Source organism: Phyllobates terribilis, unplaced genomic scaffold (genome assembly GCF_046119375.1).
Source record: "Phyllobates terribilis strain yellow unplaced genomic scaffold, ASM4611937v1 Scaffold_3__8_contigs__length_932513732, whole genome shotgun sequence".
Classification (NCBI taxonomy): domain Eukaryota; kingdom Metazoa; phylum Chordata; class Amphibia; order Anura; family Dendrobatidae; genus Phyllobates; species Phyllobates terribilis.
The window spans coordinates 668,644,802-668,671,855 of NW_027362763.1; the positions used below are offsets into that span (position 1 = coordinate 668,644,802).

Consider the following 27,054-nt stretch of genomic DNA (forward strand, 5'->3'; position numbering starts at 1 on the left):
GGTGCTCTCGTCCCCAGGCCTGAGACCTCATGGACCAGGGCTCATCCCACTGAAAGCCCTCTCTCCTTTCCCATGGGCATAATACTACTCAGACAAAACAGGGTGAGGGTAAAACAGTGTGGCAATACTTTATTGAACCACCAACATACAAAAAACCCTATAGAACAATCCCAGCAAATACCCAAGATGGTGAAAATTAGAATCTCATCCTTCCGCTGACTGGCCGGAATTAGAGCAGCTGCGACTTCGGGGCTTCCAGGGTCGTCTACTCCCACCAGTGGGACCCGATTTTGGCGGGCACCCACAGAGAGGAGGTAACAACAAGCTTAGTAAGCTGACAGTCCATTGAGGTACGTGACCAGGTGACCGGAGGGTCCTAACTTGACCGTCTCCATGGGGCCATTTTCCTCAAACGTCTCCATGGGGCAAGGTGGCCAGAAGGTCCCAATCTGGCTTCCCTAAACGTCTCCATGAGGCCAGGTGACTGGAGGGTCCCAACCTGGCTTCCCTAAATGTCTCCATGAGTTCAGTGATGGTCAATGGAACAGATCTGTATTCTTCCAGCTAGGGCCGTGGTCCCTTAGGTTGGCATCCTTTAGAATGTCAAATCTGTGTCCCTCTTGATGGAGCCATGGTGTCCTAGCTGCAGTTCTCTAGAGCCTCTCTGCATAAGGATATAGATCCCCTTTTATACCCACATCTGTGGATCAGGTCATCATCCACAGGTCAGTGGGAAGGTGGGATGAGATCAACTCACATTTGTAACGGGTCCGGGAGGCGGACTGTAACGGGTCCGGGAGGCGGAACCTCTGAGCTACTATACAAGGGGGCGGCCCTTGTAAGGGAGCGGGTGGCAGTCTCTGGGTGAACGGACAGGGAGTTACAGCAAGTGATCAGGGCAGTCTCTGGGTAAGGGGTAGGTACGACCTGTGATGGCAGAGCCTCCGGGTAGGCTAGCAGGCAGGTGGTAGATGTGTGCTCCCAGGTGAGCAAGCGAGAGTCTCTGGAATAGCAGGTGGTCACGGCACGTGACGGCGGAACCTCCGGGCTGGCAGGCAGGTAGGTAACGGAGAAGCGCTCCCAGGTGAGCGGGCAAGAGTCTCTGGAATAGCTGATGGTCACCGCACGTGACAACGGGACCTCCGGGCTGGCAAGCAGGCAGGTAACGGAGATGCGCTCCCAGGTGAGCGGGCAAGAGTCTGGAGTAGCTGGTGGTCACAGCACGTGACAACGGAGCCTCCGGGCTGGCAAGCAGGCAGATAACGGAGAAGCGCTCCCAGGTGAGCGGGCAAGCTGGTCCATAGACAGACTGACCGGAGTAGTAAGGCAGACCGTCGGACCTCAGGCAAGCAGGCAGGTAGCTGATATGCGCTCCCAGGTGAGCGGGCAGGCTGGTCCTTTAGACAGACTGACAGGAGTAGTAAGGCAGACCGTCGGACCTCAGACTGGCAGACAGGTAACAAGTATTCAGGCAGGAATCAGGCAGGTAACTGGCAGGTACTGGCAGGTAACTAGCAGGAAACTGGCAGGAAACTGGCAGGTAACTGGCAACGGGACCTGAGGGCTGAAGCACAGGTGAGACACAGGTGCAAACAACATTGCTCGGGCACCTCCATTTTGGAGGAGGTGCCTTATATATGATGAAGTCCTCGGCCATTGGCCGGGGACTCTTTAGGGCGGCGCGCGCGGCCCCTTTAAGAGGAGGGGAGCGCGCGCGCGCCCTAAGCACAGGGGCCGGGAAGGAGCGCGCGCTGAGAGCAGAGCAGGAGGAGGACGCCGGGACGGAGCGCGCGCTGACAGCAGAGCGGGGGGAGGAAGCCGGGCACGGAGCAGAGCGGTGAGAGGAGCAGCGTCCCTGCCTAGCAGAGGGCAGGGACGCCGGCACTACAGTACCCCCCCCTTTAGGCCCCCCCTTTTTTAGGCCAGACAGAAATTTAGCTAGGATGAGAGGGGCATGGATGTTCTCCCGGGGCTCCCACGTTCTCTCCTCAGGACCAAACCCCTTCCAATCTACCAGGAAAAAGGTCTTTCCTCTTACCCTTTTGGTGGCAAGAATGTTCTCTACCTCAAACTCGTCCTCAGCAGAAACCGGAGCAGGAGGCGTACCTGTAGACTTGGAAAAAGAGTTAAGTACCACAGGTTTGAGGAGAGACACATGGAAGGAGTTAGGGATCCGTAAGTTGGCCGGGAGTTTCAATTTATAGGCCACCGGGTTGATCTGACTGATGACCTCCAGTGGGCCGATGAACCGAGGCCCTAACTTATAGGAAGGGATCTTGAGCCGGACATATTTGGACGAGAGCCAGACTTTATCCCCAGGGCGGAATTGAGGAGGGTCCAGACGTTTTTTGTCAGCGTGTCTTTTCATACGCTCGGATGACAGAAGGAGTGCGGACCGGGTACTCTCCCATATGGAGGAAAATTTGTTAACAAGAGATTCCGCAGCCGGATTGTCCGCCGAGGTGGAGACGGGAAACGGGATCCGAGGATGCTGACCGTAGACTACAAAAAACGGGGATTTGGAGGAAGACTCGCTCTCGTGATTGTTGTACGAGAATTCGGCCCATGGCAGGAGATCCACCCAGTCAGAATGGTGGGCATTAACGAAGTGCCGAAGGTAACTGGTCAGGTTCTGATTGATCCGCTCCACTTGACCATTAGACTGTGGGTGGTAAGCGGAGGAGAAGTCCAGGGTGACGTCCAGCAATTTACAAGTGGCTCTCCAGAAACGGGAAGTGAACTGTACCCCACGATCCGACACGATGTGACGGGGCAGGCCATGAAGACGGAAGATGTGGCGGATAAAGTCTTTAGCCAGCTCGGGTGCAGACGGAAGACCTGGCAGTGGAATGAAGTGAGCCATCTTGGAGAAGCGGTCAGCGACCACCCAAATGACCGTACAACCGGCAGAGACGGGCAGATCAGTAATGAAGTCCATCGCTATATGCTGCCAGGGGGCAGCAGGTACTGGCAGAGGTAGGAGGCGGCCGGCCGGCAGGTGTCTCGGAACTTTGTTGCGGGCGCAGGACACACAGGCAGAAACAAAGTCTATTACATCCTTGTGCAGGTTAGGCCACCAGTAGTGCCGGGTAATAAGCTGGAGGGTCTTTTTCTGACCGGCGTGGCCAGCTAGTTTAGACGAATGACCCCAGTGTAGAATCTTCTCCCGATCAGGTACTGGTACGAACGTCTTACCAGGAGGAAGACGATTTAGACTCACGGGAGCCACCTGCATTACTCTGGCGGGATCGATGATATGTTTCGGATCCTCCTCGAGATCAGACACCAGAAAGGATCGAGACAAGGCATCCGCCTTGACGTTTTTGTCAGCCGGGCGAAAATGAAGGACAAAATCAAAACGAGCAAAAAACAAGGACCACCGGGCTTGGCGCGGGTTAAGTCTCTGGGCATGCTGGAGGTAAGCCAAGTTCTTGTGGTCAGTGTAAATTATTACCGGGTGAAGAGCCCCCTCGAGCAGGTAACGCCACTCCTCCAATGCCAGTTTGATGGCCAATAACTCTCGGTCTCCTATGGAATAGTTGCGCTCAGAGGAGGAGAAGAGTTTAGAGAAGAAGCCACAAGTTACCATCCTCCCGGAAGATGATTTTTGAGTAAGTACCGCTCCGGCTCCAGAGGAGGAGGCGTCAACTTCCAGGAAGAACTGCTTGTTGCCATCTGGGCGATGCAGCACCGGGGCGGAAGAGAAGGCCTGTTTAAGGGAAAGAAAGGCCTCCTCTGCTTCGGGTGGCCACTCTTTGGGATTAGTACCTTTACGGGTGAGCGCAGAAATTGGGGCCGTCCGGGAAGAGAAGTGTGGTATGAAGAGGCGGTAGTAGTTGGCGAAGCCCAGGAAACGCTGAATGGCCTTCAACCCCTCCGGTCGGGGCCATTTCTCGATGGCAGACAGTTTCTCAGGATCCATTTGAAGGCCGGTCTGAGAGATAATGTAGCCCAGAAACGGAAGCGAGGTCTGCTCAAAGAGGCACTTCTCAAATTTAGCGTAGAGATGGTTCTGCCTTAGCCTGAGCAGGACCTGACGAACGTCCCTCCGGTGAGTCTGGAGATCCGGAGAGAAGACCAAGATGTCGTCCAGGTACACCACTACGCAGGAGTAGAGAAGGTCCCGGAAGATGTCATTGACCAACTCTTGAAAGACGGCAGGAGCGTTACAGAGACCAAAGGGTATTACCAGGTATTCATAGTGGCCGTCCCGGGTGTTGAATGCCGTCTTCCATTCATCCCCCTGACAAATACGAACCAGGTTGTACGCCCCACGAAGGTCCAGTTTGGTGAAGATCCTAGCCCCCCTCAGACGATCAAATAATTCTGGAATGAGCGGAAGGGGGTACTTATTCTTCACCGTGATCAGGTTTAGGCCTCTATAGTCTATACAGGGACGGAGAGAGCCGTCCTTCTTTTTGACGAAAAAGAAGCCTGCTCCCGCCGGGGAGGTAGATTTCCGGATGAATCCTCTGGCCAGATTCTCCTCAATATATTCGGACATTGACCGGGTCTCAGCAGCGGATAAAGGATAGATACGCCCACGGGGAGGAGTAGTACCGGGTAGCAGATCGATGGGACAGTCGTATGGTCTATGTGGTGGTAATGTCTCTGCCTCCTTTTTATTAAAGACATCTGCATAAGACCAATAAGGAATCGGAAGTCCAGGTAGATTAGCTGGGGTAGGAGAGGGACGGACGGGATGGACGGGAACCAGGCAGGTTTTATGACAGTCTTGTCCCCAGCGAAGGACCTCTCCGGTTTGCCAGTCTAGCACGGGTGCATGTCTCTGGAGCCAGGGCAGACCTAGCAAGAGGGCGTGAGAGAGTCCAGGCAGAACATGAAAGGAGATACTTTCAGAATGCAGCATTCCCACCTGCAGGGTAATGGATTCGGTGATGAGTTGAATGGGGCGAGGTAAGAGGCCCCCATCCACGGCAGCGACAGACAAGGGTACAGCCAGAGGTTTGGTGGGGATGCGGTATTTCTCAACCAGGGACTGTGAAATAAGGTTCCCGGCTGCTCCAGAGTCAAGTTGGGCTAGTTCGAAATAACGGTTCTCCCCGTAGATGATCGAAACTGACAACAGCAGGGATGGAGAGGATTTATTCTTGTCTAGGTGGACCTCTCTGAGCGAACCTAGACACAGGCGTTTCCCGACCTCTCCGGGCAGGCACGGATCCGGTGCTCCTTACTGCCACAGTAGAAGCAGCTCCCCTCGGCACGGCGTGAGTCCTGACGGGTTTTGACCATCTTGGTCTGGTCGACCTGCATAGGCTCAGGAGAGTGTACCTGGGGAGAGATGGAGGGAATGACGGGTTTCTGGAAAGTAGGAGCTAAACGTGGAATCCTTCTCTCACGGGTGACCTCTTTGGCACGCTCCTGAAACCGTAGGTCAATTCGGGTGGCAAGAGTTATTAAGTCATCGAGAGTGGTAGGAATGTCCCGACCGGCAAGTTCATCTTTAATACGGCCGGACAGACCCTCCCAGAAGACGGAAACCAGAGCGTCGTTATCCCAGGCCAGCTCCGAGGCAAGGGTACGGAACCGTATGGCATATTGGCCCACGGTGAGACTCCCCTGACGGAGGCGTAGCAACGATGATGCAGATGAGGTCTTCCGTCCGGGTTCGTCGAAGACTTTCCGGAAAGCCGTGAGAAAAGCAGGCAAGTTGGACACCAGGGGGTCTCCTCTCTCCCATAGAGGATTCAGCCAGGCCAGGGCCTCCCCGGTGAGATGGGACATGATGAAGGCAATTTTGGCCCGGTCGGAGTTAAACTGGTAGGACAAAAGTTCAAAATGCAGGGTGCACTGATTCAAGAAGCCCCGAGCCTGGACGGGGTCGCCTCCGAAGCGAGGAGGTGCAGAAAGCCGGGGTCCGGGGTAGGATACCATAGTATTAGTGAGCAGCGGAGCCGCCGGATTGCAAGATATGGCACTGGCGGAGGTTGTTGGTGGATCAGACAGAGTGTTCAGGCGAGTATTAACATTCCGCAGGTGACCCAGGATGGCCTCCTGTTGGGACCTCTGACGGGACAGTTCAAGACCGAGGTCCGAGAGCGAGGGAGCTTGGGTGCCACCGGGTTCCATGGCCCGAGCAAACTGTAACGGGTCCGGGAGGCGGACTGTAACGGGTCCGGGAGGCGGAACCTCTGAGCTACTATACAAGGGGGCGGCCCTTGTAAGGGAGCGGGTGGCAGTCTCTGGGTGAACGGACAGGGAGTTACAGCAAGTGATCAGGGCAGTCTCTGGGTAAGGGGTAGGTACGACCTGTGATGGCAGAGCCTCCGGGTAGGCTAGCAGGCAGGTGGTAGATGTGTGCTCCCAGGTGAGCAAGCGAGAGTCTCTGGAATAGCAGGTGGTCACGGCACGTGACGGCGGAACCTCCGGGCTGGCAGGCAGGTAGGTAACGGAGAAGCGCTCCCAGGTGAGCGGGCAAGAGTCTCTGGAATAGCTGATGGTCACCGCACGTGACAACGGGACCTCCGGGCTGGCAAGCAGGCAGGTAACGGAGATGCGCTCCCAGGTGAGCGGGCAAGAGTCTGGAGTAGCTGGTGGTCACAGCACGTGACAACGGAGCCTCCGGGCTGGCAAGCAGGCAGATAACGGAGAAGCGCTCCCAGGTGAGCGGGCAAGCTGGTCCATAGACAGACTGACCGGAGTAGTAAGGCAGACCGTCGGACCTCAGGCAAGCAGGCAGGTAGCTGATATGCGCTCCCAGGTGAGCGGGCAGGCTGGTCCTTTAGACAGACTGACAGGAGTAGTAAGGCAGACCGTCGGACCTCAGACTGGCAGACAGGTAACAAGTATTCAGGCAGGAATCAGGCAGGTAACTGGCAGGTACTGGCAGGTAACTAGCAGGAAACTGGCAGGAAACTGGCAGGTAACTGGCAACGGGACCTGAGGGCTGAAGCACAGGTGAGACACAGGTGCAAACAACATTGCTCGGGCACCTCCATTTTGGAGGAGGTGCCTTATATATGATGAAGTCCTCCGGCCATTGGCCGGGGACTCTTTAGGGCGGCGCGCGCGGCCCCTTTAAGAGGAGGGGAGCGCGCGCGCGCGCGCCCTAAGCACAGGGGCCGGGAAGGAGCGCGCGCTGAGAGCAGAGCAGGAGGAGGACGCCGGGACGGAGCGCGCGCTGACAGCAGAGCGGGGGGAGGAAGCCGGGCACGGAGCAGAGCGGTGAGAGGAGCAGCGTCCCTGCCTAGCAGAGGGCAGGGACGCCGGCACTACAACATTGTTTGAGTATTTAATCAATCTGCATAGTTTGGCCTTCACTGTTTTGCAGGTCACCAAGCTACATGTACTTATACAATGGGTAATCAACATATTAGCAAACATTGATTGTTCAAAGACTCTGAGTCACTGTACTCCAAAGATTGCAACACAATAAACTGTAGGGGGCTGATATAATAAGTAGACAGCAGCCATTCAGCAATTCACAAACATCAATTCAAAAGTCATTGTTCAGACAATATGAACAATAGTCTATGTTTCTTGACCTACTGAAAATATTTGTCTGGTATAATTGTGATTAAATGTTGTGCCGTCACACTCGTCTACCAAGAGCATGAAGTGATGGCAGCACGGTGGCTCAGTGGTTAGCAATGTTGATTGCAGTGCTGGGTTCATGGGTTCAAATTCCACAAGGGAAGACATCTGGATCCATGTAATACGCTATCCATACTGTGATAGCTCACCCGTACAAGAATTTCAGATAAGAGAGGTAATATTGTAGGATAAAAATAAATTTTAATTGGCTCTGAAGAGGTTTTTTTGGTATGTGGCAGCAAGCAACTCTGCCTGCTTTGATGAGTTTCTTAGTGCAGACTATATTAAAAAACATGAATCTGTCAATGATTTTTTGAAAAAAGCAATCAAATTATGGACTGTTATAGAGATGTATGCAACCAGAATGAACACTCATTTCCAACTGATGATACATAGCACCTATCTCTATTCTAAAAGCAGCTAACAGCGGTATTAATAGGGAATAGACTTTTTTTTTCTTTTTTTTTGTTTGGTTGCAGCAGCAAGGGGTATAAGGCAATAATCCCTGGCTGGATCTGTGTAATATGCTATCCATACTGCAATAGCTCACGCGTACACAAATTTCAGATACGAGAGGCAACATTGTAGAATATAAAATCCATTAGAATTATCCTTCCCATTATTAAGGAGTGGGTTTCCTATACTGTTATTGCGTATGCAGTAAGTGCAAGGGCTGCCAAAAATTAGGACACACTCCAATACCAATTTGAAGAGACGTAGTGAAGGGCCTCAGAAAAAAATTAAAAAAATTATTAAGGAGTGGATCTCCTATACTGGTATTGCATATGCAGTAAGTTGTAGGGCTGCCAAAAATTAGGACACACTCCAATACCAATTTGAAGAGACGTAGTGAAGGGCCTCAGAAAAAAATTAAAAAAATTATTAAGGAGTGGATCTCCTATACTGGTATTGCATATGCAGTAAGTTGTAGGGCTGCCAAAAATTAGGACACACTCCAATACCAATTTGAAGAGACGTAGTGAAGGGCCTCAGAAAAAAATTAAAAAAATTATTAAGGAGTGGATCTCCTATACTGGTATTGCATATGCAGTAAGTTGTAGGGCTGCCAAAAATTAGGATGCACTGCAATACCCCTTTGAAGAGACGTAGTGGAGGGCCTCAGTCAAAATTTTTTTATTTTTAAGGCGTGGGCCTTCTAGACTGGTAATGCCCATGCACCAAGTGCATGGGCTGAAAAACATTTACCCCTGGGAGTATACATATATATTTTCTAGAAAGTTAGAGGTAGGCCTCTAAAAATAGTTCATACGGGCATCATCAACACACTAAAAAAAAATTGTGGGAGTTGCATGATGGTCACTCTGATGATATGAGGCCAGAATCTATAAATGGAAATGTGAACAGTTCTTTGGAGTGTCCAAGTGTGGGATCACTTGTCTCCGGGCACTTGGCATGGTGGGAGGAAGGAGGATCAGGGTGAGGAATATGTGGTCCAGACTCACAGCTACTAAGACTGGACAGTGTAGAAGACAGGGTGGTGGCAAACTGACTGGAAGCATTATCTGCTATCCAACCAACAACCTTTTCACACTGGTCTGGCTTCAAGAGTGGTGTTCCGCGGCACCCTAGAAAGTGGGACAGGAAAGCAGGTTGACATGATGTGGGTGCTTGTTGTGCTCCCTCAACAGGCACAGTTTCATCTTGCCCACGGCTTGGCCTCTGCGTGCACCATCAGCATCACGTCTACTTCCCCATCCCTTACCACTCGCCTTGCCCATTTTAAATGGAGTATAATATTTTGCAGCTTGCAAAAAATGTCCGGATTGTTATCGCAGCGATATTTGATCACGTCTGATGACCAATTTTTATGCAGTGCCGGTATAGCGATGCTATTGGTCAGCGACCAAGTGTGGATATGTTTTGAACGCACAACTGGCAGACTTTAAATGGAGTATAATATTTTGCAGCTTGCAAAAAATGTCCAGATTAAAAATATTATTATCCCTGATATCTAGGGCTGTGGATATGAGTTCCAGCAGCAGAAACAATGTGCAATGGACCCTATGCTGTACTATACTAGGTCTCCACAAACTCTGCCTAACTAGTGCCATCAGCAGCATTAATATTCATCAAAATGAGCCCTTACAAGGACTGTTAGAGTAGATTAATAACAGTGGTGTGGAATCACAGTTTAAGATAACCGCCGCCAAATCTCTCCCTGACTCAGCAGCATCTCTCCCTACTCTGCCTATTTCCGGGGTAGACTGTGACAAGTATAGGGTCCCGGGTCTTATATAGACCTGATGACGCTGTGCGGCCAGCCAATCACTGTAATGCCCACAACCAACATGGCTACAGCATTACAGTGACTGTCAGACAATCCCTGCATGTTCATTAGCTGTCTAACATGCGCTAAACATGCAGGACGGGGACTCGAGCTCCCGCCCGAACATTGAAAAGATACTCGCCGAGTAATGAGCACCTCGAGAACTGTGCTCGGGCGAGTAACGAGTAGTGACGATCATGCCCGCTCATTGCTATTAAAGGCATTCCTATGTTATTACTGTGTAAAATGTGAGATGTGAGTGATGTGTCAGCGACCGATCATCCTGTACAAGCTGCTGCATTAAGGGGTTAAAGGGATCTGCGGGGTCTTTGTTGTATCCCGGTCACCACAGGACCTTTGGTGGTGTCATGGTCATGTGATCAGTCATAGTAACATAGTAACGTAGGTTGAATAAAGACCTAGGTCCATCAAGTTCAACCCTTCTCCCCCAATTGTACTTCCCATATGAGGGGAGGAGTAAAGCAGTGGGACTTCCTGTCATGTGACCATCTGATATCGAAGGTCCTAAAGTCTCTAACATTTACTGCGTCTCTCCCATGTAACTGATCACATGACTGTGACATCACCGCAGGTCCTGTATACACCAGGAGGAGACATCTGCAGAGCAGCGATCGCTCCGGTACGTGAGACTTGTAGTCGCTGATCTTCTCTCCTTCTTTATTACAGTACAGTGATTATATACGAGATATAGTGCGGTGATATATATATATATATATATATATACAGTACAGACCAAAAGTTTGGACACACCTTCTCATTTAAAGATTTTTCTGTATTTTCATGACTATAAAAATTGTACATTCACACTGAAGGCATCAAAACTATGAATTAACACATGTGGAATTATATACTTAACAAAAAAGTGTGAAACAACTGAAAATATGTCTTATATTCTAGGTTCTTCAAAGTAGCCACCTTTTGCTTTGATGACTGCTTTGCACACTCTTGGCATTCTCTTGATGAGCTTATAATAATAATTATTATTATTATTATTTTTATTTATATAGCGCCAACATATTCCGCAGCACTTTACAATTAAGCGGGGACATGTACAGACAATAAAATCAATACAAGGTGAGACAGTTTAACAGTTACATCAGGAGTGAGGTCCCTGCTCGCAAGCTTACATTCTACAAGGAAATGGGGGGACACAATAGGTGGAAAGTGCTTGTTATTTCAGGTTGGCAATTATAATGAGTCGGGATTATCATATAAAGTTGTATAATCCGGTCATCAGCCTGTATGTTCAAGTGCAATACTCAATTACCGAGTGCAGTTATCTTGTGCATGGAGGGTGTAGAGACAGATGAACAGTAGGGAGCAGATTCTGAATAGTATTTAGGAGGGAACAGGGGAAAGTTAGTTTACTGGGTATTTGAGGTGGTCGGCTTGTTTAAAGAGATGGGTTTTTAAAGCGCGCTTGAAGACATCGGGGCTAGGCATCAATCGGATCGTCTGGGGTAGAGCATTCCAGAGAACTGGCGCAGCATGAGAGAAGTCTTGGAGACTGAGGTGCGAGGTTCGGATTATGGGGGATGTTAGTCTTAGGTCATTTGTGGAACAGAGGGCACGTGTAGGACGATAGACTGAGATGAGAGAGGAGATATAAGGTGGTGCAGAACTGTGGAGAGCTTTGTGGGTGAGAGCAGTGAGTTTATATTGGACCCTGTAGCGAATAGGTAACCAGTGTAATGACTGGCACAAGGTGGAGGCATCGGTGAAGTGGCTGGACAGAAATACGACCCTGGCTGCCGCATTCAGGACTCATTGGAGAGGGGAAATTTTGGTAAGAGGGAGACCAATTAGAAGAGAGTTGCAGTAGTCCAGACGAGAGTGAATAAGAGCGACAGTAAGAGTTTTAGCAGTTTCAAAAGTGAGAAAAGATCGGATTCTGGAGATGTTTTTAAGATACAGGTGACAAGAGCGAGTGAGTGATCGGATATAGGGAGTAAAGGAAAGGTTAGTGTCGAATATGACCCCAAGGCAGCGGGCGTGCTTCTTGGGAGTTATGGTTGAACCCTCCAAGGTAATTTCGATGTTAGGTAGAGTTGGGTTAGTAGAGGGGGGAAACACAAGAAGTTCAGTTTTGGAGAGATTCAGTTTAAAATAGAGGGAGGACATGATGCTAGACACAGCAGACAAACAATCCTTGGTATTTTGTATTAGGGTAGGGGTGATGTCAAGGGAAGAAGTGTATAATTGGGTGTCAGCATAGAGATGATACTCTAACCCAAATCTGCTGATTGTTTGTCCAATAGGGGGGCAGAGGAGGGGGCCAAGGACTGAGCCCTGCCGAACCCCGATAGTAAGGGGATGAGGAGGGGAAGAGGAGCCGGCAAAAGATACAGTGAAGGAGCGGTCATTGAGATACGAGGAGAACCAGGAGAGAACGGTGTCCTTGAGGCCTATAGAGCGGAACATAGTGAGGAGGAGCTGGTGATCCACAGTGTCAAATGCTGCAGAGAGATCCAGGAGAATCAGCAGGGAGCAGTGACCTTTGGATTTGGCTGTTAGTAGATCTTTAGAGACTTTAGTGAGGGCAGTTTCAGTGGAGTGTAAGGAGCGGAAACCGGATTGTAGAGGGTTGAGGAGAGAGTTATCTGAGAGATAGTGGATTAGACGGGAGTGGACCAAGCGTTCCAGGAGTTTAGAGATGAAAGGAAGATTAGAGACAGGTCTGTAGTTAGCAGTGCAGTTCTGGTCCAGGGATGGCTTTTTAAGTAAAGGGGTTATGATAGCATGTTTAAATGAGGAGGGAAAGATACCTGAAGAAAGAGAGAGAGGTTAAATATTTTAGTTAGGTGAGTGGTGACCACCGGTGAGAGGGACTGCAGGAGATGTGAAGGAATGGGGTCACTGTTTCAGGTTGTAGGCCGAGAAGAAGCGAGGAGCTGGGTAACTTCTTCTTCTGTAACAGGCTCAAAGATGGCAAGTGAGCTTGAAGTGTGGCAGGGAAGGGGATCCAGGCACTGAGGAGATTGGGCTGAGATGTCCTGATGGATGTGGTTGATTTTTTCAAAGAAATAAGAGGCCATATCCTCCCCGCTGAGGTTGGTGGTGGGGGCCTGTGCTTTAGGTTTCAGGAGGGAGTTTAAGGTATCGAAAAGTCGTTTTGGATTGTTGGACATTGAAGTGATGAGGGTGGTGAAGTAGGATTGTTTGGCCAGATGAAGGGCAGAGTTATAGGTTTTGAGCATGAATTTATAGTGGATGAAGTCCTCTGCTAAAATAGATTTTCTCCACTGACGCTCAGCACACCTGGAGAAACGTTGAAGAAAACGTGTTTGCATCGTGTGCCAGGGCTGCCGTTGTCTGTGTCGGGTAGCTTCAAGAGGTAGTCACCGGAAATGCTCTTCCAACAATCTTGAAGGAGTTCCCAGAGATGCGTAAGCACTTGTTGGCCCTTTTGCCTTCACTCTGTGGTCCAGCTCACCCCAAACCATCTCGATTGGGTTCAGGTCTGGTGACTGTGGAGGCCAGGTCATCTGGCGTAGTACCCAGCCACTCTCCTTCTTGGTCAAATAGCCCTTACACAGCCTGGAGGTGTGTTTGGGGTCATTGTCCTGTTGAAAAATAAATGATGGTCCAACTAAACACAAACCGGATGGAATAGCATGCTGCTGCACGATGCTGTGGTAGCCATGCTGGTTCAGTATGCCTTCAATTTTGAATAAATCCCCAACAGTGTCACCAGCAAAGCACCATCACACCTCCTCCTGCATGCTTCACAGTGGGAACCAGGCATGTAGAGTCCATCCGTTTACCTTTTCTGCGTCGCACAAATACACGGTGGTTGGAGCCAAAGATCTCAAATTTGGACTCATCAGACCAAAGCCCAGATTTCCATTGGTCTAATGTCCATTCCTTGTGTTCTTTAGCCAAACAAGTCTCTTCTGCTTGTTGCCTGTCCTTAGCAGTGGTTTCCTAGCAGCTATTTTACCATGAAGGCCTGCTGCACAAAGTCTCCTCTTAACAGTTGTTGCAGAGATGTGTCTGCTGCTAGAACTCTGTGTGGCATTGACCTGGTCTCTAATCTGAGCTGCTGTTAACCTGTGATTTCTGAGGCTGGTGACTCGGATAAACTTATCCTCAGAAGCAGAGGTGACTCTTGGTCTTCCTTTCCTGGGGCGTTCCTCATGTGAGCCAGTTTCTTTGTAGCGCTTGATGGTTTTTACATCTGCACTTGGGGACACTTTCAAAGTTTGCCCAATTTTTCGAATTGACTGACCTTCATTTCTTAAAGCAGTGATGGCCACTCGTTTTTCTTTACTTAGCTGCTTTTTTCTTGCCATAATACAAATTCTAACAGTCTATTCAGTAGGACTATCAGCAGGGCCGGCTCCAGGTTTTTCTGGGCCCCGGGCGAAAGAGTCTCAGTGGGCCCTTTTAACACATACACGATTCATGATGCACAGATACGGCGGAGAAATAAATATATAAATATATATATATATATATTTATTTATTTATTTATTACACATGGCCCAGCCTGCCCCCTCATCCTTCACATACGCAGACATATGCGCGCGCACACACGGTACGCAGACATATGCACGCACACACGCTACGCAGACATATGCGTGCGCACACACGGTACGCAGACATATGCGTGCGCACACACGGTACGCAGACATATGCACGCACACACGGTACGCAGACATATGCACGCACACACGGTACGCAGACATATGCGTGCGCACACACAGTACGCAGACATATGCGTGCGCACACACGGTACGCAGACATATGCGTGCGCACACACGGTACGCAGACATATGCGTGCGCACACACGGTACGCAGACATATGCGTGCGCACACACGGTACGCAGACATATGCGCGCGCACACACGGTACGCAGACATATGTACACATACAGACATACACATAGATAAAACAGACAAATATATATACACAGTCATATACACTGACATTCACATACATGCACTCACACAGACCCATTACTAATATTTTTAATATGGGGATTGGGGAAGCCTCACTCACCTGTCCCCGGTCCAGTGTCCTGTCCAGCAGCTCCTCGGGTATGGGGCAGTGCAGGGCCCCCGGCGTGTCACAGACTTCATGGCCCTGGAACATCAGAGGGGCCCACTTGCGGTCGGGTCCGGGCCCCTCCCGCCCATCTGTGCAGGACCTCCGCTCCGACGGTGTTTGATTGCCGGCACTCCCCCAGACATGGCCGCGCGCTGTGCGGCTGTGTCTGCTAGTAATGACGCGGCAGGAGCGACACACAAGCACAATTAAAGGTGCAGTGCCGTCGACCCTGCCGTGTCATTACTAGCAGACACAGCCGCACAGCGCGCGCCCATGTCTGGGGGAAGTGCCGGCAATCAAGCAGCGCCTGCGTCCCTGAACAGGTGCCGAGGAAGCGGCCAGGGCCCCGACAGTGAGTGGGCGGGTGGGTGTGTGGGCCCGGCCCCGACAGTGAGTGGGCGGGTGGGTGTGTGGGCCCGGCCCCGACAGTGAGTGGGCGGGTGGGTGTGTGGGCCCGGCCCCGACAGTGAGTGGGCGGGTGGGTGTGTGGGCCCGGCCCCGACAGTGTGTGGGCCCGGCCCCGACGGTGAGTGGGCGGGTGGGTGTGTGGGCCCGGGCCCGACAGTGAGTGGGCGGCTGGGCCCCTCTGATTTTCCAGGGCCCCGGCACTTGCCCGGGTACGCCGGGTGCTGACGCCGGCCCTGACTATCAGCTGTGTATCCACCTGACTTCTGCACAACACAACTGATGGTCCCAACCCCATTTATAAGGCAAGAAATCCCACTTATTAAACCTGACCGGGCACACCTGTGAAGTGAAAACCATTTCCGGTGACTACCTCTTGAAGTTCATCAAGAGAATGCCAAGAGTGTGCAAAGCAGTCATCAAAGCAAAAGGTGGCTACTTTGAAGAACCTAGAATATAAGACATATTTTCAGTTGTTTCACACTTTTTTGTTAAGTATATAATTCCACATGTGTTAATTCATAGTTTTGATGCCTTCAGTGTGAATGTACAATTTTCAAAGTCATGGAAATACAGAAAAATCTTTAAATGAGAAGGTGTGTCCAAACTTTTGATCTGTACTGTATGTCTGTGCAATTGTGTAGCATATACTGATGGAAATTTATGTCTTATTGGTTTATATTTTAGACAGGGTTTTGTAGTCATCCCTGCTGTACTTGTTGAAGATTGGAGCTGATCTGTATAGTGTTTTTGTTTGTCTGATGTCTCTTTTTATATTGTATTTTATATTGATGTTAATAAAAATTTGAATTTTTAATTATTTTGGCAGTTTTTACTCCACTTTGCAAGTTGTAGGTTTAGATTCTGTAATGTAAAGTGCTGCCGAATATGTTAATGCTATAGAAATTAAAATTATTATTATTACATTTCTCCACCATGAAATTGCAACACCAAGAAGGAAAAGTTGTGAAGTTTGGAAATCCCAGGATGAAGACGTTACTGATCTGAAAATAATGGAAAATTGAAACAAGATCCAGACGTTACAGCCGGGGATCGCAGCTGATTCTTTTTGTGAGTAAAACATTTCACTTCCTGTTTTTAAAAAATATTAAATAAATTAAAAAAATATAAAAGTTGAAATCACCCCCCTTTCGCCCCATTTAAAATAAGACAATAGAAAAAATCAAATATACACATATTAGAATCGCTCGAACTATCAATATAAAAAAATAATCCAATCAGTAAAAAGAATCAAAACACCAGAATTACGTTTTTTTTGGTCGCCGCAATATTGCAATAAAAAGCAATAACGGGTGATCAAAACATCGTATCTACCCCAAAATGGTATCAATAAAAACGTCAGCTCGTTGTGCAAGCAATTTTTTTTTTTTAACAAACTTTGGATTTTTTTTTCATCACAGAAATAAAAAATAATCTATACATGTTTGGTATCTACGAACTTGTAATGACCTGGAGAATCATATTGTCAGGTCAGTTTTATCATATAGTGAACGTGGTAAAAAAACAAACAAACTGTGGAATTTTTTCCAGTTTTCCAGTACACCATATGGTAAAGCCAATGGTGGCGTTGAAAAGTACAACTTGTCCCACAAAACATAAGCCCTCACATGGCCATATTGACGGAAAAATAAAAAAGTTCCTCTGGGAAGAAGGGGAGCAAAAAACGAAAGCGTAAAAACGGAAAATGGCCCGGGGGGTGAAGGGGTTAACCACATCTAATTGTGAAGTTTATTTTTATTCCAAAATCTGTTGATTAAAATATACTTTTGTTCGTGGCACAACCCCTTTAAATGTTATTTCAAATGTGATTTTGCGCTTATTCCTCCTTGTTTCTTATGTTCGGGATTTTTTTTCCTTTGTTTGACAATTCCTCTTTGTTTCCTCAGGTTCCTGATGTTCAGGACTTATTTATTTTCATAGCTGATGGTCCTTTCCATCAGCGACCCCCCGAGGATGGAGCAGGACAGAGACCACATGGCGGCTCGGATATTAGACCTCACCCTGGAGATAATCTACTGGATCACTGGAGAGGTGAGAGCTTCACATCACATCACTCTGATCTCTAGTAATAAAGCCGGAGATGACGGGAAAGGTGAAGGATTCTCGGCCTCTGTGTAGTGATCGGCGTCTCCCCATACACAGGATCACACAGTAGTGAAGACGTCGTCTGGGGAGTGTGTGACCCCCCGTGTGTCAGGAGGGCGGAGCAGGACCCCCAGTGACATCACCGAGCCTCCACCTCATTCACTGATACATGAGCAGAAGATCCTAGAACTGACCACCAGGATCACTGAGCTGCTGAGCGGAGAGGTGAGCGCTGCCGGGAATGCTGGGACATTGTACAATAACGCCGGGGGAGGGGTCTGCTAATGACGGGTCATTGTATGTGTCAGGTTCCTATAAGGTGTCAGGACGTCAGCGTCTATTTCTCCATGGAGGAGTGGGAGTATCTAGAAGGACACAAGGATCTGTACAAGGACATCATGGTGGAGAATCACCCGTCCATCACATCTCCGGGTAAGAGGAGACCTTCCTGGGTTGTAGAGGAGAGAACAGGTCTGAGAGTCGTCTAGATTCCCCATCATCTGCTCATCACATATAGACAATGTATTCAGTCACTGCGGTTATTTCCTATAGATGGATCCAGTCCGAGAAATCCCCCGGAGAGATGTCCCAGTCCTCTATATTCCCAGGATCGGCCAGAAAAGGAGGAAAATGTCCCCCGGGATCATCAGGTAGATGAGATGAGATTTCTGTAAATCTTCTATAGATTGATGTAATGAGGCTTCCTCTAACCTCCTCCGGCCGCCATGGAGTATACACCAGGCAGTCCTAACAATATATACACTGATCAGACATAACAATAAAACCACCTACTTGATATTCTATAGTTTCCCCTCCATGTTACCAAAGCAGCTCTGTCCCATCAGGATATGGAGTCTACAAAGCCTCTGAAGGTTCCTGTGATATCTGACACTAGGATGTTTGCAGTAGATCCTATAAGTCTTGTAGGTTGTGAGATAGCAGCTCCTTGAATGGTAACTGGTGTTAGCAAATACTGTTACCATAGACACCTTTCTATCATAGCTGCGATGCTCTGCGTGTCCTGGAATCTTTCTATCATAGCTGTGATGCTCTACGTGTCCTGACATCTTTCTATCATAGCTGCGATGCTCTGCGTGTCCTGGAATCTTTCTATCATAGCTGTGATGCTCTGCGTGTCCTGACATCTTTCTGTCATAGTTGCAATGCTCTGCATGTCATGACACCTTTTTGTCATAGCTGCGATCTCTACGTGTCCTGGCATCTTTCTGTCATAGCTGCGATGTTCTGCGTGTCCTGGCATCTTTCTGTCATAGTTGTAATGCTCTGCATGTCATGACACCTTTTTGTCATAGCTGCGATCTCTACGTCTCCTGGCATCTTTCTATCATAGCTGCGATGCTCTGCATGTCCTGACATCTTTCTGTCATAGCTGTGATGCTCTGCATGTCCTGACATCTTTCTGTCATAGCTGTGATGCTCTGCGTGTCCTGGCATCTTTCTATCATAGCTGCAATGCTCTGCATGTCATGACACCTTTTTGTCATAGCCAGCAGTAATGTTTTCATTATTTTCTGTCACAGCAGCTATTGCATAAATATATAATAATTAGTGACGAGCGAACGTGCTCTGATAAGTTGTTATCCTGTTATCCAAGTATCTCGGGCGTGCTCGGATAACATGTTCGAGTCCCTGCGGCTGCATGTTTTGCAGCTGTTAGATAGTCTCAATACATGCGGGGATTGCCTAACAAACGAGAAATCCCTGTATATGTTGTGGCTGTCTAACATCTGCAAAACAAGCAGCCGCAGGGACTCAAACATATTATCCGACCACGCCCGAGCATGCTGGGATAACACCTGTAAGATGGCCGCCGGACAGATCCTTGAGGGGAGATATGTATCATCAAGGTTGATAGCTTTGGTGATGTAAACCTGCGAAAAACATGCTCCAGCACATATAGTGCTGAGAGGGTTAATACAGCGTACCAGGGCCGGGTTTTACGAGCAGTCATAAGAGATGGGAGGGAAAGGCTGCTCACATATCCCCACCCTGGGGGGCATGGTTTTGTAAATAAAATACAGACCAAGTGTCTAATCCACTGTCTGTGGCTGGAGGTGTGGAGACCTCCAGCGTGTTTTTGCTAAAGGACACCTTACCATGAGCAGGCGAACACGCACTACTGTATGGACAGTTTATTTTCTGTTTTGTCACTCTGTGCCCGGATAAGGCTGTGTTTTGTTTACTTCTAAAGTGTGTCAGCTTCAAAAGGAAGTCTATAGTCAGGCCGGCACTGATACAGAATATGGAATATTGTGCGTTCCATAATTCCGATAATAACGGGACCTATATTTTTAGTGGCAGGGTCAGCCAAGGAGCAACATGCTTATTTTTCCATAGCCCTAATCCCCTCCAGGGGACTGTGGCGGAAAAGTAACAAAATAGCAGAGCGCAGCTAGGCCATGCATGGTCTCTACAGAAAGGCAAATTCATAATGGAAAAAATTGCATCGCTTGCAAGCTTCTGCAAACAACCAGGGATAAGTTATCGCAGAAGTTAGTGTTTTTAATAAAAATGTACACGCTAGAGACCAACCCCGTGATGTCAGCACAGGGGTTGTGGACTGGTCTATCTTTTCAGCATAAAATAGTTTGCTGAGGATGGGGTAGTATTCTTTGCCCGGGGGGTATAGATACTATAAGCAACGGATCGCGTTTGATAACGCTCAAATCAAACTGGGGAGCCCCTCCTCCGCCTACACTGATTCGTCCCTGCGAACTGTATAGAGTAAGTTTCTTCTTTAATCCTTGTATACATTTTTCCTAAACACTGTCCCCCTTTTGGATTAAATATAAAATTTAATAATTCTGTTTCTTTTGTTCTGTAATCGTTCCCTCCCCCGAAGCCATACGCTACCAAAAAGCAGGTGTCTGCCAAGGCCTGTATTATATTTCAAATCTGGATGGTGGTGGCAGCAAATAACATTAATAATTGGGCTATCGTGAAGCCGACAGTGACTGTACGGAGGACATAAACACATATTCCATGCGTTGATATCCAGAGGTGTGATGCCATACGCTCACTGGTCGCTTACCGATACCTCCATAGTGAGTAGTGGGGACCGTATGCTCGCTGATCCCTGACGAAACCCATGACGAGTGACGGCAACGGAGAGATATTGCGTGGTCTCCCCGGTGTCATCGCTGTGGCGTCCCTGACAAATTGGTGGCAGCGGTGGGATATTATAGAACATCAGTGGCTGGATTGAGCAATCATTCCTGTCTCTGAAAACTTGCATGGTTCTTGCGAGAATTCTGTGCAAAGTTTTAAGAAATCAGAATCAGTGTTTTATATTTTTTTTTATCTGGGACATTACTGTATGTATAGCAGTAGCATCCCCTCCCTTCTCTTGTTTTTCTGTTTTATCTTTTATTTTGCAATGATGGCGACACGTGGAGAGTCCTGGTATCAACAGCAGGCAAAGGTCACTATCACTGCCCTCTGTGAGCTGCCACAGATTGACCCCACAGGCAAGAACAATGCCCGAATGATTGCTGAACTGTTGCAAGTTGCTGCAGAGCCCTGATGATAGGGCGGCCAGCCAAGGCCCGGATGGCACTGCTGCAGGGGTCCCACCTGTGATTGCCAGCCATACCCGCAGCCAGGGTAGTGTGGACCCCCACCTGCAGATGGCCTTGGAGCTGCTCGCTGCATACGATCATGATGGACGACTGCAGCTAATCCTGAAATTCCAGGAGCAAGAGGCTGAGAGAGCTGAGCACCAGGCCCGAGCTGACCGAGAGGCTGCTGAGCGCCAGGCCCAAGCTGACCGACAGGCTGGTGAGCGAAAGTGGAAAGATGAGCAGCGGCACCAGCTGGAGTTAGCCCGAATCCACCTGCAGACCTCCACCACACAGACCCGTGAGTCCAACAGCACTAACAGCTGTAATAGAAAAGGATGGGGACTTGGACATATTGCTGCAAGGCTTTGAAAAGGCCTGCAGGCAGTATCAGCTGCCCACGTACCAGTGGGCAAGGTACTTAACTCCAGGGATCAGAGGAAAAGCCCTGGAGGTGTTTGCTTCTCTCCCTCGAGAACAAGATGGAGACTATGAGGCCATCAAGCAGGCCCTGATAAAAAAAGTACCAGCTGATGCCGGAGGTTTACCCAATAAAGTTCAGAGCCCTCCAACGTGGACCATATGATAGCTACAGTGATGTGGTGGATGGGCTCACTACCAACTTTGAGCAGTGGGTCCAAGGACTGTCTGTTACCACCTTCGAGGATCCCTTACAAAACCCATGACCAAGTGACGGCAATGGCGAGATATTACGTGGTCTCCCCGGTGTCATCGCTGTGGCGTCCCTGATAGTGCGGTTTATGCAGTTTTAATAAACCTGACTTGGACATTTTAAAGAAACCCAGGTTTCCTGTAGCTGTCTCAAACGCAGCTGAGTGAGTAAACTCTACAATTGGTGCTAGAAGCACAGGCACGAATCCCAAGAGGCAGTGTGACTGCTACAACAAACCGTATATGTCCTGGGTGAAGGCCGCCAGCCAGCAAGAGAGGTCCGGCAGCATGGAGGAGCTGATAAAGAAATTGGTGCAGGCTAACCTCTGGCAGCAGCAGCAGCAACCGCAGATGCAGCAGCACCATTAGCAGATGGAACTCCTAGCCGAGGTGATACGTGGCAGGGCAACTGCCCCACCCCCAAGTCCAGGTGATGATTCAGACGTGAGGAAGACGGTAAGAAGAGCCTTACAAAAGATGACCCCAGGTGATGACATTGAGGCGTTCCGGACGGTTTTTGAGAGAGTGGCAGAGCGGGAGAAATTGCCTCCGTAGAAGTGGGCAGAGGTTCTTGTGCCATGTTTAATAGGGGAACCACAGAAGGCCTATTATGACCTGGCCTTGCAGGACGCAAAAGAGTATGCCAAATTGAAAACTGAGATCTTGGTTCTCTCGGGAGTGACTCTGACTGTCAGGGCGCAACGGGTGCACCACTGGGCCTATTGCAGTGACAAACCTCCCCGGTCCCAAATATTCGACCTCCTACACCTGGTCCAAAAGTGGTTGCAACCTGAATCTTCCTCCCCAGCATAGATGGTGGAGAAAGTTGTTATGGACAGGTTCATACACTCCCATCCGAGGTCTGTTCAATCCTGGGTTGCCCAGGGAGATCCCCGTAATGCCGATGACCTGGTGGGGCTGGTGGAAAGGTGCCAGGCGTTAGAAAGTTCTCTGGGGAAGCAAGGGGTTGAAGCATCTTCATACTGGGGTTCCCAAAGGGCGACGGACACCGAAAAGAGGGGAGCTAGAGCCACATCTGGGGGGCATCCTAGAGCCCAGGAAGAGTCTAAGTTGCTGCCAAAGGCCCCGTCCAATAACATAATGTGTTGGAGATGTCACACCCCAGGTCACATAGACGCCCATTGTCCCTTGACCAACGAGCCAATGGACTGCAGCACAGGACAGCGCTGCTCGCACTTTGCATATCCTGCCTGCAGTGCTGTCCCTCAACCAGGCGAGGGACTGCAGGTATGCCTTGTGTCAGTAAATGGAGTGCAAGTGACTGCTCTGTTAGACTCAGGGAGTTTGGTAACCCTAGTGAGGGCCACAATTCCTCATCGTCTGATTCTGGGGAAAAAGGTGGGTGCCTGCTGTATCCATGGGGACGCTAAGGACTACCCTGTGGCACTAATGGTCATAGACACAAACTGTGGCACTGAGCCCCATGAAGTGGGTATAGTCAAGAACCTGTTGCACCCTGTTATAATAGGGCGGGACTTTGCCTTGTTTTGGGACTTGTGGGAAAAAGGGAGGAAGCCATTTGTCCGGACAGCAACTAGGTTGCTCCTAAAGAAACCTCATCGCAGGCTGCAGCCGACGAGTTTCCGTTTTGTGTGCTTGTTGGGGATGAGGATGAGGCAGCATCCCCGGAGGCCAACATTCCTGAGCTGGAGGTGTCTGGGGGAAACTTTGGAACCTCCCAGCTGAGGAACTTAACTCTAAAAGGGGCATTCAATAATGTCACTGTTCTGATTGGTGTTGCTCAAGAGCCGGGGGCTAACATAGTTACATAGTTACATAGTTTATAAGGCCGAAAAAAGACAAGCGTCCATCCAGTTCAGCCTATTTCTTGTGCACTGCAGCTATTCCGCAGCGTTGATCCAGGGGAAGGCAAAAAAAAAACCATGCGGTATAGGCCAATTTAAATCATTGAGGAAAAATTCACTTCCCGACTCCAATCTGGCAGTCAGATTAAATCCCTGGATTAATTAACTATCACTAAGCATAAGATGTAATTTTATTGTTCTCAAGAAAGGCGTCCAGGCCTCTCTTGAACTCATTAAGTGAGTTGGACATCACCACTTCCTCTCCCAGAGAGTTCCAGAGTCTCACGGCTCTGACCGTAAAGAATCCCCTTCTATGCTGGTGCAGGAACCTCCTTTCCTCCAGACGCATAGTGTGCCCCCTCGTCTTTGTCACCATCCTTGGTATAAACAGGTCATGGGAGAGATCTCTGTACTGCCCCCTGATGTATTTATACATGTTTATGAGGTCTCCCCTAAGCCTTCTCTTTTCCAACGTAAATAGGCCTAATTTTGACAACCTCTCTGGGTATTCTAGTCCCTCCATTCCCTTTATTACCTTAGTCGCCCTCCTTTGTACCCTCTCTAGCTCCAATATGTCTTTCCTGAGCACCGGAGCCCAGAACTGTGCACAATATTCTAAGTGCGGCCTTACCAGCGCTTTATACAGAGGAAGAACAATGTTCTCATCATATGCCCCTATTCCTCATCTGATGCATGCCATGACTCTATTTGCCTTCGCAGCTGCTGCCTGACACTGGGCACTCCAATTTAATTTGCTATTAACCAAGACGCCCAGGTCCTTCTCCATGCCAGATTTCCCCAACGGTTTCCCATTTAATATGTATGGGTGACTGCTGTTTTTCTTTCCCATGTGCATGACCTTACATTTATCGGCATTGAACCCCATTTGCCATTTTTTGGCCCAACTCCCCAATTTATCTAAATCCTCCTGTAGCTGTGCCCTATCCTCATCTGTATTAACTACTTTACAAAATTTAGTATCATCTGCAAATATTGCTATTTTACTATGCAACCCTTCCACTAGATCATTAATAAATATATTAAATAATATAGGGCCCAAGACAGACCCTTGAGGCCCCCCGCTAGTAACCCTGACACCCCCTGAGCTTACTCCATTGATAACCACCCTCTGCTTTCTATCGCTCAGCCAGCTATTTACCCACTTGCACACATTATCCCCCAGACCAAGCATTCTCATTTTATATACCAACCTTTTGTGTGGCACGGTATCAAACGCTTTGGAGAAGTCAAGGTCTACAACATCCACTGACTCTCCCCGGTCCAGCTGTGAGCTCACCTCTTCGTAGAAGGCCATCAGGTTTGTTTGGCAGGAGCGATCCCTCATGAATCCATGTTGATATGGAGTTAGACAGTTATTATCATTAAGATATTCTACAATAGCATCTCTAAGAAATCCTTCAAACAATTTACCCACAACAGACGTTAAGCTGACTGGTCTATAGTTCCCAGGGTCACTTTTAGACCCCTTTTTGAATATTGGTACCACATTTGCTTGGCGCCAGTCTAGTGGGACAGTCCCTGTCCATAAAGAGTGCTTGAATATAAGATACAGCGGTCTGTCTATCACATTACTTAATTCTTTTAGTACCTGGGGGTGTATGCCATCTGGGCCTGGTGACTTGTCTATTTTGATATTATTTAGGCGTTTCTGAACTTCCTCCTTGGTTAGGTGGGTGATATTTAGCGGAGGGTTTACTTTATCACTCTGCATTTCCTCCGATAAATTGTTTTCTTTTGTGAAAACAGTGGAGAAGAAGCTATTGAGTAGGTTTGCTTTACCCTCATCGCCCTCTATGATTTTACCCAGGTTATTTTTCAATGGGCCAACGCCATCAGCTTTAATCCTTTTACTGTTTATATAGTTAAAGAACAGTTTGGGATTCGTTTTACTTTCCTTGGCAATTAGTCTCTCTGTCTCCTCTTTTGCTATTCTTATTTGTTTCTTACAGATTTTGTTTTCTTCCCTATAAGATATTAGCGCTTCCTCGCTGCCTTCTTGTTTAAGTTTACTGAAAGCCCTTTTTTTGTTTTTCATTGCCCTCTTGACTTCCTTATTTAGCCACATTGGCTTCCTCCTATTCCTAGCCCTTTTATTCCCATAAGGTATGTACCTTCTACAGTGACTATGTAGGACTGTTTTGAAAATTTCCCATTTTCTATCCGTGCTCCTATTACTGAAGATACTCTCCCAGTCTATAAGGTGAAGGGCATCTCTTAGCTGAAGTTCAGTGTTTTTGTGAGTCCCTTGCTGGGCACCTACTGAAGCACATGTGGAATTGTATAATGTTGTGGTCACTATTTCCCAGGTGCCCCCCGACCTGCACCCCAGTTATTCTGTCTGGCCTGTTAGTTAATATTAAGTCTAAAAGGGCCGTCCCTCTAGTTGGTTCCTGCACAAGTTGTGACAAATAATTGTCTTTGATAATTGACAGAAACCTGTTTCCTTTCTGAGATCTACAGCTTTCGGTTTCCCAGTCTATATCGGGGTAGTTGAAGTCCCCCATAATAATCACCTCGTTATTTTTTGCTACTTCGTCTATTTGTCTCATTAATAGACTTTCCGCGGCTTCTGCTATATTTGGTGGTTTATAACAGACTCCTATGATAATTTTATGATTGTTTTTTGCCCCATGTATCTCCACCCATAAGGACTCGACCTCCTCATTTCCCTCCCATACATCCTCCCGTATTGTAGGCTTTAGACACGTCTTTACATATAGACAGACTCCACACCCTTTCCGACTTCTTCGATCCCTTCTAAACAGACTGTAACCCTGTAAGTTAACTGCCCAGTCATAGCTTTCATCTAACCATGTCTCGGTTATTCCCACTATGTCATAGTTACCTGTAGATATTTCTGCTACCAGTTCATCCATCTTGTTTGTCAGGCTTCTGGCATTTGCTAGCACGCACTTTACACGATTTTGTTTTGTTCCAATCTTCTCCCTGTGGATTGTGTTAGAAATTTTCTTACCTCCTTTCCAAGTATCTTGTCTTGGACCTTCTTTGTCGCACTTCATATCTTTCATTAGTATGTTCTCTGGTTTCATGTTCGTGTCCGGCGTTTTTCTTCCCATCCCCTCTTCTTCTAGTTTAACGCCCTCCTGATGAGTGTTGCGAGTCTCCTGGCGAATGTGTGTTTCCCGGGTTTGTTGAGGTGTAGTCCATCTCTGGCAAGGAGTCCGTCATAGAGGTAATTCACACCGTGGTCCAGGAATCCAAATCCTTGTTGTCTGCACCATCGTCTCAGCCAGTTGTTCACATCAAGGATCATGTTCCATCTCCTGACGCCATGCCCGTCTACTGGAAGGATAGAAGAAAAAACTACCTGCGCATCCAGTTCTTTTACTTTCTTCCCCAATGCTTCAAAGTCCTTGCAGATTGTCGGTAGGTCCTTCTTTGCCGTGTCATTGGTGCCAACATCAGAAGAAATGGGTGGACATCCTTGGAACTGATGAGCTTCGGTATCCTATCGGTAACATCCTTGATCTTCGCCCCTGGGAGGCAGCATACTTCTCTTGCGGTTATGTCCGGT

General features: G+C 48.5%; 1 long non-coding RNA gene and 1 pseudogene across 1 annotated transcript; both read left to right on the plus strand.

The window, feature by feature from the left end:
- The first annotated feature begins 10,397 nt into the window (after positions 1-10,397).
- Positions 10,398-17,254, plus strand: LOC141257322 (uncharacterized). The gene is made up of 3 exons (XR_012318049.1): positions 10,398-10,481; positions 16,272-16,387; positions 17,224-17,254. It is a non-coding gene; the product is annotated as an uncharacterized lncRNA (long non-coding RNA).
- Positions 17,255-17,525: 271 nt separating this feature from the next.
- Positions 17,526-27,054, plus strand: part of LOC141258599 (uncharacterized) — a 99,532-nt pseudogene continuing 90,003 nt past the window's right edge.